General features: G+C 42.5%; 2 long non-coding RNA genes across 2 annotated transcripts; one reads left to right on the top strand and one right to left on the bottom strand.

The window, feature by feature from the left end:
- Positions 1-10,583: 10,583 nt before the first annotated feature.
- On the bottom strand, positions 10,584-15,392 carry LOC130381145 (uncharacterized). Its single transcript, XR_008895339.1, has 6 exons — positions 15,311-15,392; positions 14,530-14,580; positions 12,537-12,695; positions 12,081-12,181; positions 10,943-11,672; positions 10,584-10,659 (listed from the first exon to the last, which is right to left on the bottom strand). It is a non-coding gene; the product is annotated as an uncharacterized LOC130381145 (long non-coding RNA).
- A 1,114-nt stretch (positions 15,393-16,506) lies between these two features.
- On the top strand, positions 16,507-17,038 carry LOC130381144 (uncharacterized). The gene is made up of 3 exons (XR_008895338.1): positions 16,507-16,553; positions 16,630-16,689; positions 16,773-17,038. It is a non-coding gene; the product is annotated as an uncharacterized LOC130381144 (long non-coding RNA).
- Positions 17,039-21,331: the final 4,293 nt, after the last annotated feature.

A 21,331-nucleotide genomic window follows, 5' to 3' on the forward strand; every position in this document is an offset into this window, starting at 1 on the left:
CTCCTCCAGGCAGGTGGTCAGTGTGGATGTTGGCAGAGGGGCAGAAGAAGTGGGGGTTGTCCTGATGTAGAGCTGTGTATCATCAGCATAGCGGTGGTAAGACAAGCCATGCCTGCTAATGACACTACCCAGGGGGAGCATGTACAGTGAGAACAGTGTGGGGCCCAACACCGAGCCCTGGGGGACACCGCAGGTGACATTGTTGGTGTGTGATTTTGCTTTGCCCAGGGCAACGTGCTCAGTTCTGTCAGTGAGGTACGAGGTGAACCAGTTCTTTACATTTCCTGATAGTCCAATGGTGTATTGCAGGCGGTGAAGGAGAATATTGTGGTCAACCGTATCAAAAGCAGCTGTTAAGTCCAGGAGGATGAGGAGAGATGGGGAGCCGGTGTCTGCTGCCATCAGGAGGTCATTTGTGACCCTGACCAAGGCTGTTTCTGTACTGTGGCCATAGCGGAAACCAGACTGGAATTTTTCAAACAAGTGATGTTGTATGAGGTGATCCTGGAGTTGTGCTGCAACTGTTTTTTCCAGAACTTTTGACAGAAATGGGAGATTTGACATGGGCCTGTAGTTGGAGAGGACTTCTGGATCAAGGGTAGGTTTTTTTAATGTTGGTCTGATTACAGCAGTTTTTAATGCAGATGGGATATGGCCGGCCAGGAGGGAGTGGTTAATGATATTGGTGATGAGTGGAGAGACAGCAGAGATGTTGGCCTTCAGCAGAGCTGTAGGGAAGGGGTCTAGTGCACAGGTGGATGGCTTCATTTTCCTGATGACGTCCTCCACCTCTTCCTTTGTGATGCTGGAGAAGGAGCAGAGGGTCTGGACAGAGTCAATCGGTGGGTCAGCAGTTTGAAGGGGCAGGGCAGTAGTGATGGAGAGGTGTGAGCGGATGTTATTCACTTTTTGTTTAAAAAAGTTGATGTGCATGTTGCACCTCTCCGTGGTGACATCAGATTGGGATGGTAAAGGGGGTTTGAGAAGGTGATGGACAGTTGAAAAGAGCTGTTTGGAGTTACCAGGGCTATTGTTGATTATTGCGGAATAGAACCTGGACCGTGCATTATTCAGGGCTTCAGCATATGCCCTCCTGTGTTCCCTGTATGCCTGTTTGTGAACGGTCAGACCAGAGGCCTTGAGTCGCCGCTCAAGGACACGCCCAGCACCCAGCAGAGAAGGAGACTGACCTCGATGTTAAGGGGGCGTGGAGATCCAGGAGACTGCTCAGGGACTGGTTGTATAAGTCCAATGAGTCAGCAACAGAGAGGGAGTCAGTTGAGCCAGAGGAGAGATGTTGAAGGTCCAGGGCCAGGGCATCCATGTTGATATTTTTCACATTCCTGAAGTGGATCTGCCGCTTTGGTTTGGTGTGGGAGGAAGGAAAAGGGAGCTCCATTGACACAACTCTGTGATCCGAGACGCCAAGATCATAGACCTGTAGGTTGCTGATGGGGGCGGAGTTTGAGATGACCAGGTCAATTGTGTGTCCTCTGGAGTGTGTGGGGGCATCAACATGTTGTTGTAGGTTGAGGGAGTCTAGCAGCTGAAGAAAATCAGCAGCGGGCTGGCATGAGGGGGTGTCAACATGAATATTTAAATCACCCAGAATGATGGTATTGGCAGAGGTAGTACAGAGTGTTGTGAGGAGATCAGACATTTCCGGGATGAAAGCAGAGTTGGGTTTAGGGGGCCTGTATATGAGTAGAACAGTCATGGGATGGGGGGGCTTGCATGTGAATGCAAGACATTCAAAGGAGGAAGTTGTAGGCAGCACCATGGGGGACAACTCCAGGTCCTGTTTGTGGATGACAGCTAGGCCACCACCGCGTCCAGTTCTGCGGGCTGCCTCCAAGTAACTGTAGCCTGGGGGACAGGCTTCGTTTAGGGCAGAGTAAACCTCTGCAGAGTAGACATCTGCAAAGAGTCCACCAGGACCATCATGATCATCACCCTCAGCTTGAACGGTGTAGATTGCCATGGTTGTCCCTGCGACATCTGCCTCGGCCTCACTGCATTCGATGTCCTGAAAGATGGAGGGAACAGAGAAAAATGAGCTGTGTCACCCTCACCTTTAACCACCAAATTCTAAGCAGCTCATCATTGAGGCCAAGTGCGTGTTAATTTGAAAATTAGAAATCCCTTAAGGCACTGTAGATATAGCGTTCATGATAATGGGATGGAGTTCAAGGTTACAATGACCTCAAGATCTTTGACTCCCTAAAAGCCTGGAAAACAAAACAAAAAGTCACGTTATGTATAAATGGAGTTGTACATTCAATGATCATCAACTATTTAAATATGATTAAAAAAAAAAGTGGTGTTTGAGCATTGTTGATCACAATGAGGGTTGTGTCAAAGAATCTAGATGCCATTCCTTACCGTGTTTGTGGTAACTCTGTGCCGTAAAGAATGGCATGTCGTGTCTCATTGCTTAAAATTACAGTTTTTTCCTATCGTTTTAGGCAATTTACCTAAACCATGTTCACATTCCCTAAACTCTTCACACAGTGAGCATACCAGTAGACCATGTGAACCAAACTGTGGTTACTTGCCCCTATGCTAAGATACAAATGCTGGCAATGACGCCTTCTTCCAAATTTCATACCTGCCCCAGTCAATGTTCACTACCGGCAAAACGCTGTGGAACTACAGCATATTTTACCAATATTTAGATACTCTGTTCAAAACAGTGAACTTTCTGTTCAAAACCTAACAGTAATTTAGATCACTGTAGATGGAAAGATGCTGCATTTGGACAGACAAATTAAGTTACATGTTTGAATAAGAAAAAATATTTAGTTATAGTTTATTTATTTTATTTTACAGTAATTTAGATTTTTTTCCCCCTGTGCACCATAGTTCTTGGTGAATTGGCATTGAATTACTTTTTTTACGTAAAAGCAACACTACATACAATGATCTGTACAAAACACAGAGGATAAGTTTTGCAATGCAAAACACCTGGTGGTCATTTCAGCTAAAGACCTAGCCTACTCAGCTAAAGACCTACTCAGGTGTTTTACATGTAATTTGTGCCTCGTTGAAAAAGGGCCTTCTTTGGCATTTGCTTTGGACTTCTTTACGTAGTTGGTATAGGAAAATGGATGCAGCAAGAGCAAGAGGCAGAGGAAGAGGCAGAGGAAGAGGAAGAGGTAGAGGAAGAGGAAGAGGTGGAGGTGAAGGTGGAGGTGGAGGTGAAGGTGGAGTAGGAGGAAGAGGAAGAGGAAGAGGTGGAGGTGGAGGTGGAGGTGAAGGTGGAGTAGGAGGAAGAGGTAGAGGAAGAGGAAGAGGGAGAGGTAGAGGAAGAGGGAGAGGAGCAGCAGCAGCAAGGACAGTTGTATCTGATGAAATCAGAGCAACTGTCATCGACCATGTAATCAATCATGGTCTGTCCATGAGGGAAGCTGGTCTGAGGGTTCAGCCGAACTTGCCAAGATCAACGGTGGCATCAATCGTGACGGTTTTCACACAAACTAACAGGTACTATACAGTATTTACAGCATTCTGACTGATGTGTTTGTAACATTAGTAATGTGATGTGAGAAGTCTCCAAAACTCTCCTGACGTATCAGTGCATTTGTGTCTGACTCACTATTGTAGGACCCAACGGTTGCCCCACTCAGGTGGAAGGGGAAGAAAATTCACTTTGCCCCAAGAAAATGTAATAGTGCAAATGGTTATTGCTAACAATAGTATAAGGCTAAGAGACATTTGTGCAAACATCATCGCAGACATTGGTGTATTTGCCAACATTGAGAATGTTGGCACCACGACCATCGCCAGAGTGCTGAAAAAGCACCAAATTCGAATGAAGCAGCTTTACACTGTCCCCTTCGAGAGGAACTCTGAGCGGATAAAGGAACTCCGGTACCAATACGTCCAGGTAAGACTGAACACAGGACACACTGTCATGTTGATTGTGATTTTGCACAAAACTGTAAGCTATGCCATTTTTGTCTTATGGTATCTTGTGTATTCTCTAATTTCCTGAATAGAGCCATGGAACTTGAAGCCAGTGAGAATGAACATGCGTTCATCTTTGTGGATGAGGCTGGCTTCAACCTGGCAAAAACACGTCGCCGTGGAAGGAACCTGATTGGGAAAAGGGCCACGATAGATGTTCCAGGCCAGAGGGGTGCGAACATCACCATGTGCGCAGCAATTTCGAACGATGGACTGCAGCTGCAGAAGGCCGGCATAGGCCCATACAACACTGAACGCCTAATTGCCTTCATAGATGAGCTTTACGAAAGGCTCACAGCAAGAGAGGTAGACAGGCAGAATCTACCAACGTATGTAATTGTATGGGACAATGTGGCCTTTCACCACTCCCGGCAAGTCACAGGGTGGTTTGCGGCGCATCCTAGGATGATGTCACTTTTCCTTCCGCCTTACTCTCCTTTCCTCAACCCCATCGAGGAATTCTTTTTCGGCGTGGAGATGGAAGGTCTACGACCACCGCCCTCAGGACCATATGTCCCTATTAGAGGCAATGGCTGCTGGGTGTATGGACATAGCCCCAGAAGATATCCAGGCCTGGATAAGGCATTCCAAAAGATTTTATCCACGTTGTATGGCAAGAGAAACCATACGTTGCGACGTAGATGAAAATTTGTGGCCAAATGCGGAGGATAGGAGGAATTAGCCCAATTCTGCGCCACTGTTGGGCTACTGTAATATACAGTATGTGCAGGTTTTGTGCATTGCATTTTTTGTTAGAACACATTTTTTGACTTTGTAATGTATTTTCTGTTTTGTGTAACACTTGCACTGTGACAAAATCTCCAAAAAGTAAAGCACAGTGAAAAAAACTTGTGTTTGTGATTTGTTTCTGGATCATATATTACGTACTTACTGTATGTAATTTGCATTACAAAAACTGAAAATTGTTATTCTCAGTTTCTCATAAAACACTTACAGTATTTACTGTATTTACAATTACAGTACATTTACCACACTCAATTGTGACATCTTTTGTGGGAGGTAAACCGACATATGAACACTGTCAGCAGATACTTGGCTTGGATTGTCATACTGTAATATTACAAACTTTATTACTGTAGTCCAAAGAAGTGTTTGTCTGTGTTTTTTCTCTTTTTTTCAATGCAACACTACAGGAAATCTATGCCAAACTGGAGGACACAGCAACATTTTATGTATGCAATTGGCAATGCTTCAAGATGTTAGTGTTTTTTAGGTCATAGTGTTCTGAGAGGAAACATGTGTTAAGTTATGGCAACATTGTTTGTGGTGTGGTTGTTGTCGTGCATTTTGCACCAAAGGTTAACAGATATGCAGAGGTGTGTGTCTCTAAAGCCCACTGTGTTAAGTGATAGGGAAAAGTGACCATAGTATGGGTACATGACCGAAAACGATAGGAAAAAACTGTAATACTCTTACGGTAATCCTTTAATTTAGTGAATATTTAATGGTGCACATGAAACATAAGAGACTATCTTACATGTTCATAGGTTTGTCCTACTCTGAGGCTAAGGTTTTGTGCTTCCTTAAAGGCACCCAGTGCAACTTTATGTAAACATTCAATGAAAAATAAACATTCAATTTCTAGTCTTTTTTACACGTAGTAAGTTTCAATAACTCCATACCATTACATATCGACATTCAAGGAGCAAAGATGAGACGTCGCTGTGTGGTGAGAACTGATAGAAAATCGTAAACAACAACAATCGCCGGTGGGGAGAAGCCATTTTTCCATTGACTGGAAGCCTGCTTTATTTATTGTAGGTTACAAAAAATAAAGAAAATGGCGGCATTGTTGTTGTTATCGATTTTCTATCAGTTCTCACCACACAACGACGTCTCATCTTTGCTGCTTGAATGTCGGTATGTAATGATATGGAGTTATTGAAACTTACTACGTGTAAAAAAGACTAGAAATTGAATGTTTATTTTTAAGCCTCGAAAGTTGCACTGGGTGCCTTTAAGACGCAAGGATTTCCGGGAAGACAGAAGAGACTGCACTTTATCCAACGAAGCCTTTGACCTGCCACAATAAAAATGGAGTCAACAAAACATCCCTTAAAAATGTAAAAAATCGGTGAGGTTTATGAAAATATTCTCATAAGTAACCAATACCTAAAAGAGCCAAAGTAGGGTGAAAGGACAGTAGGAAAGAGGCAAACCTACTGCTCCCTCACTCCTACCCTCCACCATCTCTCCTAATCTCCTCTCATAGGGTAAGGTTTACTCCTCCCTCCTATCAAACCCTCTCTCATGCCGTCCTCCCTCTCTCCTAACCTCCTTCTGTTTCCTGTTAGCAAATAGAAGGAACTAATCTCTTCCTATCCTTGGCCCTGTACCACGAAGCTCGCTTAGAGGGTTAGCGAGGTATGTTGAGCTCCAAGCCTGGGTTAGTTGTACCACGAAAGTCGATCTCTTTTAGCGTCGCTGTATCTCCATGGTGACTAATGCTCGCAACCAAACTTGGTCGGGAGCAGTTTTTCGGCTTAGTCTAGCCGGAGATCGGCTACTTAAATCGGCGTGCGCAGCTTCCTAGCCCCTCCTCTGACAATGGCGTCACCATTTGTGGGTGTTCCCGTGGACCCCGGCGCACTTCTCCGGAGACAAGGGTTTTACGGGACAGAACTGATCCCTTGGCATTGTCTGACGATATTCAGATTTCAGACTTTATTGTCATTGTGCAAACAACGAAATTGGGGTTCTTCATGAGAGATACAGATTCTCATCAGAGGGTGTTCGTTATTTGATCGTCCTTTTGGACCTTATGTAGACAATGATTACTGTTGCGCATTGTGTCTCAGTGACAGAGTGCTAGAGTGGAGGTAGTGCGTCAGTCTTGAATTTCTGCGCGGGGGGTTCGACTCTTAAGTGACGCGAATTTATGTGAAGCTTAAAAAGTCCTAATTCTCATGCATATGGAATGCTTATTCACTAAAGCTTATGGAATTATATTTTTGTGCTGATTTCGAACTTGAACCCATATTTTCAAGGCAGTGCTGGCACCACATCTATGGGGGTAAAATGCATGATGATAGACCGGCGAATTTGAACCCCGGTCGCTGGCGTTCGGGTCTTATACTAATCCACTACGCTACAGCCGCTACCTCTCAGCGGTCGAAAACATGCGATACATTTCTTAAATAGGGTGTATTTAAAGTGAATTCCCTAAATGATAGAATAAGGCAGGATGGCCGTTGCTTATGCATTTTTAAATCGTCATCATTCTATTTGGATTAATGGCGAACAATTCTGCATTTGGCATAGTTATTTTACAGACAATATGCAGAATCTTTTCACTTATACTCATATAGACTGCTTGATCTATCGTAAAAGTGAGAAAAATGACGCAAAAAACGCCCCTTTCACGTGAACGAGCACTGAACCTAAAGCGGAAAACCTGGTTCAACTAATTGAATCTAAAGTGAGCTTCGTGGTACCATTTAACTCTGATTGCGAGTTGCGGCTCTGTCGAGCCAGGTTTTCCCAAGAAAGCCTGGGTATGTTCAGCGAGCTTCGTGGTATAGGGCACTGACCTTCTCTTCCCTAACCCATCAACCCTTGCAAATGCCCCATTCTACTAAATAAAATCAGCCCCAACAGCCAAAACAAAACAAAGTATCCTTACTACTACACTGTTTTATGACTTACCTCTTCACATCCGGCTTTGGCTTTATAGTCTGCCTCAGATCCTCAGCTGCCTTTTGAAAGAAAAAACAATATATTATCCCATTATTTATCTCCACAGATATCAGCCCTAAATACAATACAAGGTATGGTAAAGGATGAAGACAGGAATTGCATTATCTTTGTAAACCTAGATAAAAAAAATTGAGAAGTAACAATTTCGCCCTACTTTTACACATTTTTAAAATCCCATGCTTTATGTATGTGTGAAGTTACACTGTGATAGGAGGTAACACACAATAAAGCTATATGTGTGAAGTGTGTGGGAGACAGAGAGAGAGAGAGACAGACCGAGAGGGAGAAGAGTCAGAAGACCTAGGGGAAGAGAGAAAAGGAAGGACGGAGAGACAGAGACAAGAGGGAGACAGAGGGAGATAGTCAGACACAGAAAGGGGGAGGGAGACAGAAAAGAGAAAGTAGGGGGAGACAGACAAAGTGTGGTAGGATAAAGAGAGGGGGGGCGGGGAGAGAGAGACAAGTCGATCAATCTTGTGTTGGTTAGAGTTCCAGTCAACATGTCCACTTACTTGCAATAACATCAAGGACAACAAGAAGGCTTCCCTCGCCCCGATGTTCTTCAGGCGTTGGAGCTCATAAGCTGAGAGTCCACAACATGCATCCTGTTGACCCCCCCCACACACACACACACACACACACACGAGAATCAAGCTGATCAGAATCAAGAATTAAAACCGAACTAACATAATCTGAAAGGCATTTCTTACTAAATAACATTTCCAAAACGGGTGTCAATTACATAACTGCTGCTTTATGAGAACTATCAAGTTTCTGTGTACTCACCTTCTTGTTTGGGGCAGAATTGTTGCTGGCAGATTGGTGCCAGGACCCGTCCCTTCACCTCAGGCCCCTCCGGACCATTTGGATTTACTTCCTACAAGTGACAACACTACCACCATTGCCTTGAGGGAATTTCTTACTCAAAACAAACAACCCATTGGACCCAATGACGAACTACTGGTGGTCAAGGTCAATGTGACCTAATGCCCATCCCATTCTCATGAACACCACATGTTATCAGGCGCACCTAGAGGGAAATTAATTACATCTGGAACAAAGGAGAGAAAGATGACATACTTACCACGTATTCTTTGACCAATGTGTCCAGGTCTTCACAGAGGTAGATGCTGAGACATCTCAAAACGCAATCACGCCTCACGTTGATGTCTTGATTCTGAAACAAACATTGCATGATTCCATGCTGGTCAGTGTCAGATACACACTAACACGCATGTCAAGCCACTAACATTTCCCTCCTTGACGATCCTGAACTCAACTGGTTTCACTACACTCCATTAAAGCAAAATGTAATTTCAATAAGTTCTCAATAAACAACCAGTCCGGCCCTTGACTTGTACACATTTTTAATTTTGGCCCATGGCGTATGAGGTTGACACCCCTGGGTTAGACCAAAAAAATACTTACATTCTCCATCTTTGCCATCATGGCTCCGATTTTTTCCCCTGCAGCTCCCCCTTTAGTGTTGAAAACCCTGATCAGGTCGCTGGTCAGGTGGTCCAGTTCCCTGAAAAATGTTGAGGTCAGTGGTACAGTTGTCAGCCGCATAAACTCCAAGTTGATCTGTAAAAGACAACAGAGACAGGACACAGACTTAAACAGGGGCAGCTGTTGCTCAATTGGTAAAGGGGTCAATCATAGACCGAAGGTCAGTGGTTCAAATCCCGGCTCTGACTGTTCACATGTCAAAGTGTCCTTGAGCAAGGCTAGAGCACTGCACAGCAGCTGGCTGCCGCCATTGAATTGTTAACTGGGTGAATGAGAGAAAGCCATTGTAAAGCACTTAGGTTTGGGTTGGGCTCGACGCTAAGCTTTTTCCAAGTAGCACTTGTGCTACCATGCTGAAAAATGTAGTAGCACACAACATTTTTTAGCAGCACAATGAAAATTCAGCAATTTTGGTAAAGATGTCATTTTGAAACAAATAAAGTACTTTAGCCTAATCCTAAACCTGCTAATTTCTAATGTTATAACTGGCTCTTTGCCTTAACAAAATTAGGAAAGACAAACAATGCAAATGTGTGTGAGAAAATAGAATATTTATGTCACGGAAGGACTGAATGTACTACAGTTTCTGTCGGAGTCGCACTGATGCGACTGAATGTAATTTGCTATTCGCACAGGAAATTATCAACTCGCAAATGCGAGCAAAACAGTCGCACTGTCGAGCCCTGTTGGGTGCACAAAAGCGCTATTGAAGTGCAGACCAATTACCACATGTGTGACAATGTGTGACATTGAATACACAAGTTACTAAACTTCAGATTCACACTTGCCTCAATGACGTCAAAGAGTGCTGGCCATTTATTGAAAAACTCTGGAATCTTTGGCTCCTGGAGAACCTCCTGTCTCCTGAGGGAGAATGTACGCTGCATCTTTTCCTTGATGAGGGCCTCATCCCTTTTCTTCTTTTTTACCTGAAATGGAATGAAACGTCATTGTCATTATACAGTAAAGATACTTGTATAACGAGATATGATTAGAAACTCTCAGCAATGGTACACAATACAATTGGAAACAGAAATATTAACAATATGATTAGGGAGTAAGAATATTTTCCAAACTGAGCGTAATAGATAAAGAAAAATGAACTGTGCAAAGTAACCACAAAACAGCGTAAGTGTCCAGTGCTGTGCAAAATGAACTGTTGGGCTGCTTGAGCTGAGCTGGACAGGAAGTATAGTGCAAAAAACATGACGGGTGAAAAGCTCTTATACTGGCCATGCCGTGAACATGGTGTAATCATGGATAGGTAAGATATGTATTGCACATTATACCTCCATCAGTAGAGCCACCCTTTCCATCTCCAAACTGTGTTTTGTTTCACCACTAGGGATGTTCGGACAGAAATGTACATCTCCCTTCCTGGGCTTCTTGATGTTGGCTGCTGGAGACTGCTGGCCACTTTGCTTGTTTTTCAGAGAGTTGATGGCAACCTCGGGATGTCCAGCTCGGCTGAGGAGAAGAACAATGATATTTTTTCAGCACCTTTCACTGACGATCAAAAATTGCTTCACAATTTAAACACAATGGGCTCCATTTTATTTTTGTCCTTAGCGCCATGTCTTTCATACATTTATGCTGGTGCAAAGTGGCACAAGACCTTAAATGCAAGACTTCTAATCTGTCGGACTGGCATTTACTATCTTGCTCCACCCTCTGCTGGCACAAATATAAAGCATAAGCCTTGGTACTTAGGACAGCAACAAAAAAATAACCCATTAAATAAAACACAAACCTCAGCTTGGTGCGGAAGTTCATCATTTTTATCTTCAGGTAATGCTTCGAGCCACAGTATCCAGTTCGTGTTACTTTTTCCAGTAAACATGGATGTGACTGTATCAGAGCCTTTGCCACTTCCTCTAATTGCTCATCCCTTGGGTAAGCTGTGTACTTTATTATTTCCTCAGCTAGGCCTTCAAGGATATCTGAGCGTACTTTTGGCGTAGGACACAGAACAGTTCCCTGTGCCTTGAACTCATCATTTCCTTTCTGGAGCATAATCTCAGCACAGGATGAGAAGCGGGGCACGACAAAGGGTCTAGGCCAGGGGCAGGACCGGGTCTCAGGCGATGACAAGACGATGGTATCATTGCTGGAGTGGGAGTCTGAATCACTTGGTTCTTGTGATGAAGAGCTGGCTTTGGAAGGAGTACCTGGGATTGTGCAGCAGGCATCTTCCGTGAGTGGAGCGGACCTGGTTGTCTCACAAAGCATGTACACCACTTTCAAAGTCCCTTTATCTTCAAGTTCTGATGTTGACAAGAGATTCATGAACTGATTATCCATGTCTTTGTCTTTGTACTGAAGTCTGAACTTCTCAGTCACTTCAAAGAAAGTCTTGATTTTAAGAGCCAAGTCCTCCACAGTTCTTGGTATTCCGGATTCAATGGAGAGTTTTCTTGCATCCTCTTCACCTCCAAAGAGGACTCTGAAGGTTACTCGTGCTGCCATCCTGCTTTGCTAATCTAAGGTGGATACAGGTATTAGTCTTGTTATTCAAATATTCAATCACTCAGGCAGAATACATGGTCAGGACACAGTCATTGCCTAGATGTGATGAGGCTAGGACAGCGAGGAGGGTAACAAAGGAAGTTAGTAAAGAGGAGACTAGGAGAGTGAGAAGGTCAGTAGAGAGTGGAGACTAGGAGAGTGAGAAGGTCAGTAGAGAGTTGAAACTAAGAGTGAGAAGGTCAGTAGAGAGTGGAGACTAGGAGAGTGAGAAGGTCAGTAGAGAGTGGAGACTAGGAGAGTGAGAAGGTCAGTAGAGAGCAGACATGAGTACAGAGAGGTACCCACAAAGTTTATGTGGTGGACTAAAACCAAATTTGTTACTGAAGATTTTTACACGGCACTGTAAATTATCAAAATCAAACCTGTAATGACGATGTGTCTCTTCAGGGTCACCATACGTCTGGATCCGATTGTGTAGGCCACAAGCCACATGCCAAAAACATCCCATTTCTGTAGTTGATCCCTTTAGTGGTGACATTCTTTGTGAGATTCACTTGACTGATGTCTGGATACTTCAGTCTGAGAGCCAATACAACCTCCTCATTCAAAACATCAACTGGGACTATGGAGACATTTGTAACTTCCACATTTGATGCACTGAGACTGGATGAATGCAAGTGATAACTGATGAATTGCTGGTGTTTGCTTGCCAGAGTAAGTGCAATATTCCTGAAATTATTTGTGTGTCGAGCTACTTGTTTAAAAATAACTGTGTTTGGCCTCAAACCTTATAGTCCATACACCCACAAGAGGCCCAAAGCACCTGATCAAGTGTGAGTAATGCTCGATATAATGGTGTTTAGGTTTCAGCGTCACACCTGGGATAAGCTCAAGCAACCTGTGTCTGTGCTCAGACACTTTGACATCAAGGTACGCAATGGTCCCGTGCGTGTGAACAGGTGCCACAACCAACTCTATGATTTCCTTCAGGTCTAGTATCACTTGCCAAGCCAGCTCACCCTCTGGTATAAGGTCCCCTATGAGAAATGGAAGGAAACGTATTAGGCACCAATTTTCATGGGAGTTGCCACCTATCGTTTTCCTACTGGAATAGGCAAGTGGTATGATGTGAGGCCGATTTTTTTTGTCACTCCACTTATAAGGAAATTTGAGTATACGCGTGTTAAGAGAATCCAAATTGAAGAACTTCTTCGAGATCAGAATGCTCAAACACAGTGCTAGTTCAAATGGGACAATGCCCTCAAACAAATCGTGTACTATATCTGGGGGAGCCTGTGCTGACGTAAAAATGTTGAAGATGTTTAGTTAAAGGGCAAGCTCTCTTCACTCCAAAGCAATTCGTTTGAGTATCCTGTGCAATCTTCAGATGTGCTTCATGTATTTATTTGGTTCGTAGACAAAAAGCACCTGAATGAACATCCTTTGACTGTATTTCTACTTTCTGAGCAGTACAAAATCGGCAAATATATTGCCCAGAAAAGCTCTCTATGAAACCAGCCAAACCGTGGGCGCCCAAATTATCAGCAATTACACTATGCACTGTTCATTTGACAAAAGCTCCAAGCTTTGGAATGAACACACCATGCTATTCTAGTGTAACAAGATCATGTAAAAGTGGCTCCAAATTTTTTTCATATCCATATGCCTTTACATCGTCACTCTTACACAAAACTGCCAAATAAATTGAGGTGAGTGCTGAGTGAGAGCCTGGTGCCAAGTTATTCAGAATCCAATATACACTACACAACTTGTGCTTCTTCCGTGACGTGCCCAAAGGATTACACAATTCAAAGTCATCAATGTATAAGGTTAAACAAAGTTTTAAATCATCACTTGAGAGGAACAGGTTTTCCTTGAAGTACACACCATCTCTTATGGAACGATACTGCTGGTTTTCAGGCTGGTCAGTGTTACTGCTCTGTGTTCTGTGGGTATCAATAACTCTATTCAACACTTCAGTAGAATCAAGTATCTGCTGCAACGATCGCAGTAATGGGATATATTGAAAGGACCTGCAATTTTTTTGATCTCGAACAAACTCTACAGGCTCAACAACATTAAACACTTTTTTTAATTATTCTTTTCTCTTATACGCTGTAGAAAGTGCACCACCTTTCCCCAGTGCATTAACCAAAGGATTAGATTTACATAGTAAATCAGCTAATTCATTAACAACAACACCATCAACCTCAATGTCTTTGTTTTTGAAAAAATCTGAGAGCCTGCTACTAGTTATCGGCACAGACACTGTACTCAGCAGGTAGTGTAGCTCTTCAACCAAGTCATCTACTGCTATAGATGGAACATGAAAAATGTTCTCTAATTTCAATAGAACAGAGGAAAGTTTTTTTTCTACTACTTCAGGAAGGTCCTCTGAATAATCAATATCACATCACATCTGCATCTGACTGACTATCATCTATGTTTGCAGAAGATGTGGGCCTATCATCAGGACTAGCAGACTGAACAGTGACCTTAACTACACCTGCCTTAAAATCTGTTAGACTGTGGGGATTATGTTTACGATTTTTATGTGACTTAAAAGTACCATATACATGTGTCTGAAATGCACATCCCTCAAACATACAAGTTACATTTTCATACTGTCTAAGATGTTGATAAGTATGACTAAAGTAATCTTTCTCAGTTGAAAGTTCTTCACACCCACACGTCTGACATTTTAATGTAGTTGACTGAGCAACTGCTGTTTCTAGCTTTCTGTGTTCTCGATATATGTGAGTCAAAAGTTTCTTCCAGGTTGTGAATGTGCAAGGACACTCTACATAAATACAGGGATATTTGCATGTGCGGGCATGGTGGAAATGTCTTAGTCTGAAGTGTTACTCATACCTTGAAGATAATATACTGTCACACAATCTGCATGGCCACATAACACAGCACCTGTGAATGAATACAAAGAACAATAAGTCAGTTACAGCATGTTATTAACAACCAAAAAACAAGTTCCACATGGCTACAAAAACATCCGTTTTCAAATTGCATGTATAATCTACAGCACTACTGAAAAACCCACACACCCAACCTTCTACAAGATCAGAAATTTTAGGCCATTTGTATTTTCTGTTATCAATGAATTTATCCTTTTGAATCAATTTTTTTTAGCTTTGATATCTTAAACAATTTTGTGTGAAGGGGGGGAGCGAGGGAGGCGGCAGCGGCGGGGGTTTAGAGGGTCTAGACCAGACCGGATTGCTTCTGGTGTGAACTACATAATCGGTTAATATGTGCCCCGAAAGGAAAATGGCGGCGCTTCGCGGCTATTCGCTTCCACGTCCGGTGTGTCCCTGCCATTTGAGATACCCGAAAAGTTTTGAATGAAATATATTTCAATTCGCCAATCATTGATCATTTTTCCTACTCCACATCGTGGATGAATAATACATCCATGCTCCGCATACTGCACGAAGTTTAGTGAATTGCTAGCTAACGTTAGCTAGCGAGTGCCAGCACATGAGGTAAATTAGTAGGCCTCAAGATAAAACTGCTTACAGTCATCACGAATTCCGCAGATTTGATCATCAGTGAATTGCTATTAATGTAATACGATAAAAACTGCACGAATAATACACAGATTGATGTAAGAATACAAAGGATGACTCGGATTACTCACCATTACACCTGAGGCCTGTTTCAGGTAGCTGGTTTAACATACTCTGAGTTTAATCCTGCGCTCTGAGTTGGTTGACTCAGAGTTCAGGGCTGAAAAGCAACGCTGGGTTTTCGGTTTCAGAACAGGTGATCAGCGTTGGGTTAATCAACTCTGAGAATGTTCACTCTGGGTTGAGGGCGTGCCTGTTGACTATGAAGAGCCATCATCAATGGATCTCTGATAACATGATCAAACATGGACCAAAAGCGTAGATCCACTTACTTTTCCCCCACGTAATTGGAAATTCTTATGAACGTATGCCGTTCATTAGAACGGCATACGCTCCCGCGCGGCAGCGAGAGCGTGAGAGAGCTCGGCATGAAATAGCCGACGAGGACAATGCGTGAGTAAAATAAATTAGTAAAATAAAATAAAAATAAGAGGAAAGTTTAACATCTTCCACTTATTCAATATGTAATTTGTGGTGTGTGTGTGTGTGTGTGTGTGTGTGTGTGTGTGTGTGTGTGTGTGTGTGTGTGTGTGTGTGTGTGTGTGTGTGTGTGTGTGTGTGTATGTGTGTGAATTTACGCAAGGAACAACCCGAGTTGCCCCAAGAGGACTTGGCAGAAAATGAAGATGAAGTACAAAAATATAGTTCAAACAGGTAAACTAATGTTTAATTGAAATCAAATCAATTGTGCTGTTTTGCCTGCTCTACCTAATTTAACATATTCAACATGTGATGGGCCTATATTTAAGCAGGAAATCTAAGTAGTACATTTCTCAGCCACCCCAACACTGCCAATATTTAATAGGATTTAGATATATTAGAAGGCTACTCCTAGGCAAAATGCATTATTTATATATATATATGTTTTCAAAATAGCGCTTACTGAATATCAGGGTAACATTTTCCTCCATGTTAGCAAATCGAAAAAAAGCAGAGCTCCGGCAGACTGGAGGGGGTCCACCTCTGCAGCCCTCACAGAGGCTGAGGAGATGGGCCTCAGCCAACAGAGTATGGGTCCTGTGGCTGAGGGCATCCCTGGGGGGAGCTCCTCTGACCCCCCCCCACCCCCCAGGATATAAGTGCCTTTATAAGAGGTTGGTTATTCAAAATAATTAAATATCCAGCGCGTTGCAAATTAGATGGGGCAATATTCTGGCTCAAGTAATAATTTCACTGTCTAATCATCTTCTTCCAGTTACTGATGCCATCATCGCCCCACTTGAACCAGATGCCCTCACCAACCTCCATGCAATTGTAACAATTCTTCACCTTCCTCAGATATTAATAATGTTTTGGTAATTGCTGAACACAACCGTTAATGTCATTACAGGAGGATGATGGAGAAACATTGTCTGCGGCATTCGAAAGGGAAGAGGAAAGGCCTATTGAGGTTAACACCTTTTAAAAATAACCTCTAAAAGTTGATGATAGCGTTGTACAATTTAAAACTGACATCTTCTTTCTCTCAAACAGGATGAAATCGAATCCAATGAGAGGCCATCCACTTCTAAATCACAGCTTACCTCTGTAAGATTCTCCCTGGAATTATAATGAAACGCTCTACTTGGCACTGTGAAATCCAATCTCATCTTTTGCATTCCTATAGCTTCCAGTCAAAGACTTATATAAAATCTATCTAGAAAAGCAAATACACAAAGCAGACTTGGAAATGGACCACCTTAGGCAAAAGATGCAAAAGGATGCTTTGGAGATCCACATTTTGGAACATAAGTTAAAGGTGGGTGAGGTGCAAACTGGGATACTGCTCCATGCTCTAAAAACATGAATGACTTTTTTTGTGCTTTCAGGAAATAAAGAAATCCGCATAAAAAGTAGATTGTCTTTATTAGAACACGGGCTGTGGTGGGACAAGTTATTTTGTTGAACAGTTTACTCAAAGGGTTTTACTCCAGTGAACAATGCAGACGATTATGCTGAGCATGTGCATGTAGAGAAGAAGCATATGGTTAAAAGCAGTACCAGGGTATTTTCTGCCTTGCATTCTTAATGTGCGTTTCTTGACTTGCAGCAGTTATAGGTCCGTGGTTAGTCAGCTACTCTGATCATGGGAAAGCCACAACGTTAAAGTGACTGTAGTACAGAGCGGGTGGGATGCACAGGGCGGATCATTCTGCAAATGCGTTAATTGCGTTAAAAAAAAAACTTAAACTTAAAGCATGCCCCCGGTGCGTTTGAGAGTTAACATGGGGGCTGAGAAGGTGGTCTAAATAAATGATAGATTGCGCTGAAAAACGATAGCGCTCGTGAAGAATATTATCAGGAAAAGAAAGTAGCCTATATCCAGCCGGCGTCTTAATAATCGTTCCTCACGGAGATTCCCTCTGAGGATCGCAGCCTCTACGTCCGCAGGCTCTCGTAGAAAAGGACATGCCATTTCTAACACTTCCTTCTGTCGGAGAGCTGCCTTCAGCCTTATAGACAACAAACTCAGAGTAGGTCTAACCACCTCCCGAGCAGGTTAGACCCACGGCGTATGTTGCCGCAGCAACTAACTCTCGGTTGCCCTGAACCTGCTACCTGAAACAGAAAACCCAGAGTTTCCACTAACTCAGAGCGAACAAACTCGGGGTTGCCTCAAAACCAGCTACCTGAAACAGGGCTCTGAGCTGGGAAGATGGCGTCCAGTGGAAAACGAGGATGTAATTTCCTGTTCCGGTTCACTTACCGGTAGCCTTAATTGTATGCGCACCAATCCCATACATTTTAAGTAAAAGAATCGTGTTTGTTTCACAGCTTTGATTATTTAAACCATGTTAATATGTATTAAGTAATTGCATTTAATATATTTTAGAATTGACAGAATTACACAGATTATAATTAATTTCAATACATACATTTAAAAAATATTTAATTTAAATAAAATCTAATAGATGTATATGCATAAATATAAACTCTACCATGATTCATTTCTGTGAGTGGATGCAACGGGAAAAAGACTGCAGTACCGAATTTGAGCACCGGGGACCCAGTGTAAAACACATGGGGATGATGGGGCTTAACGCTATCAAATTATAATCTCTCTATTTCAGCTGTGCAAGGGCTATTTGCTGCTCATGAATATGCATGAGGATCAACATCTGAAGAAAAGTATTTTTCACCTAAATGTTTCAAGTTGGTTCACCATTTAGGCTCAATACCTGGTGTAACATGATCAGCCCAGTCAATTAGTCCTCTTATTAGAAAATCTTTCATAGTATTTCTATACCCTGTCCCTGGCTTTCCTAACCTGGACAAGCTTGCTCGCTGTCATTTTAAATCCCGCCAGACGGTGAACAATCAATCTGTCAGAAAATACCATTGGATCTGCATTAGCTCAGGGTGTCCCTTCCACTCATTTTCCTTCCTTTTGCCTATCTCCTCTTTCTGTCTGTCTCTGTCTTCATTTGTCCCTCTCTCTTTCTCTCCCGGCTCCCTCTCTCTTGGCCCCATCTCTCCCTCCCTCCCCACCCCCCATTTTCAACTTTTTCCTTAACAAAGGCTGAACCTCTCCTTTCAGCATTGGCATGGAAAACTGTAGATCTGTTTCACTTGCTAAATGGTGACCACCACCATACCAATATAGATCAGGCTTAATTCCAAGGGAGGAAATGGACTATGAAAAAGGCTGATGGATGCAGTCCGCAACTGTGTTTGAACATATGCCTCACCATACACAGGCGCACACACACACACACACACACACACACACACACACACACACACACACACACACACACACACACACACACACACACACACACACTTTCCTCACACTGTTGGGACGCGTCTTGGCGTGAAGGTCTGACTTACTGGTGCATGTAACAGCCCACGACATGTCTGCACCGCAGTCTGTCTGGCTGCACTGATGCACAGGGGATGGCCCTGTGGTATTGAATCATGGGTAATGTAGTATAGCAACACACTTGGGTGGATTCATTTCCCCATCGCCGGACTGTCATCAATTTATTCTATGGACTTTCTTGCGCTAATGTCAGCACTTTATGATAGACCTTTAAAACAAAGTCTTCACTTTACTGCACTTGTAGTGCTGGGTAATAGTCCCGTTATGCCTTGTTTGTATTTAAAGGATGACTTTTGAGAAGAACAGGGAACTTAAATGGAGTTTAGAATCACTTGCAATATTTCCTGGTTACCTTTCCTAGCTTACATTAAACTGATTTATCCAGCACTTCTCTGGCCGTAGTAAATGCTTGTTGAAGAGGTCTTTATACCCAACATTAGTTTCCAGGAACACATCTTGACCCTTTCAACACTTTTACACTTCTTAAAGTGTTAGGATTGAGCCCGTCCAAGTAAGAAGGTGAGAGACTTTCAAAATATAAATAAAACCTAAATTACATTAAAAGTTGCAATGGACATTTTAACTAGCTGATAGCTTTGACTAAACTGGACATATGTAGTCAATGCTGATCGATAGGGATTTTAACGATGTGATCAATAAGATTGTATCCTGTAACAGATATTCTTAAAATGAATGACGCTGGCCAGACCTTGGCCATGACCTGCAGCGGGCGGTCTCATCTTACCATCGACACGGCAAAAGCCCCATCAGTAGGGGATATCATGGTTAGCATTATTGAAACCATTATTCATTCAGCATTGTTCTGGACATTTTAAGCTATGAGCTTCTTGACATGTGAAATATTAAGTGTAATTTTCATTGAAACAATTAATTTGGTATTCACAGTGTGTCTGTGGATGCCTATTGTAAAGTAATTCCATATTTTAAACAAATAAATGCTCCTTTTATGAAAAGTGGGCAAGTGGTGCACTTTTGCTTGGCATTGCTATCTAATTATCTGTTGAAATAGCAACAAAGGAATGGAATAGGAGAGGCTTGATTTCCATTCAGAAATAATGGAATACCAATGTGCTTCCGGTGGGTTAGCCTGCCAGATGTTGGGGCGGAGGGGAGAGAGGTGGTTAGAAAGGGAAAGCATTTCGACAGACTTGACTACACACCTCCAATGAGTGTTGCACCAGGTGCGGTGGAGAAATAAAAAGTTAAGCCTGAGCATAATCCTATGTTTTTTTTATTGTTATTACCGATATCCCCCCTATGGAATGACCTAAAGAGATAGTTTTGTTTTTCTGCTAATTTATTTATTGGACTGTCTGGTGAACAGGATATATATGTTTGCAAATGAGCGCCAGAGATCTCTGTTATTGTTGTTGGGAAGTGCATTAAAACGAAGTCAAAGAGCTTTCTAGTCACCAAGTGATCCTGTTGCTTTGGTCTGCAGAACAAAGAGAATATGAGAATAGGACTTGATATTTCCTTATTCAGTAGTATATATTTCTTCATACCTTAATACTATAAACAACAGTGGGCAGATACAATGTTTTGTAAATAGCGAAAGAGACCTAATGGTGCTGTAGTTTAGCTTTTTTTTGTTTAATTTGTTAGAAATGTTGTTGCCCTCCTTTAGCTGTTTGTGAAATGTGTTGTGCTAATATCCGTTTTGACAGCGTGCGCCTCTATGAAACAATTAAGAATTGACATAGCTCCCGGGAAACTTCTGGCTAAACAGGTTCATGGAATCCATCTTGACTGTCCTTCAAAGGTGCGTGAACAACAACACCTATTTTGCTTGTTTAGTTTCAAAAGGGTTGCTCTCTTCAACTCTTTTTTGCTCTCTCTCTCGCTCTCTCTCTCTCTCTCGCTCGCTTTAAACCTCTGCAATCCCTATAAACAGTGAAGTCCCGACAGTCAACCTCAGTGGATGCTGGCAATCACATCACACAAGTTCTAAAACATCACAGAAGACCTGAAACATCACTCAAGTTCTAAAAGAGGCCGGTGCTGCTTTGATGAGACCCAATAAATGATCAGACAGTGAAATGAGCCACCATTGATGTTGACATTGCGTTCCCCATAGCAGTCTGTAAACAATTTACCATTCCATTCATCTTAACTCATGCATGAATATCTCAAATCACCATAATCATATAAGAATATCAATATGGATCATCTAAATTTATGAGCATTTTGGATCGATAACGTTTTACGT

Source organism: Gadus chalcogrammus, chromosome 4 (assembly GCF_026213295.1).
Source record: "Gadus chalcogrammus isolate NIFS_2021 chromosome 4, NIFS_Gcha_1.0, whole genome shotgun sequence".
NCBI lineage: Eukaryota > Metazoa > Chordata > Actinopteri > Gadiformes > Gadidae > Gadus > Gadus chalcogrammus.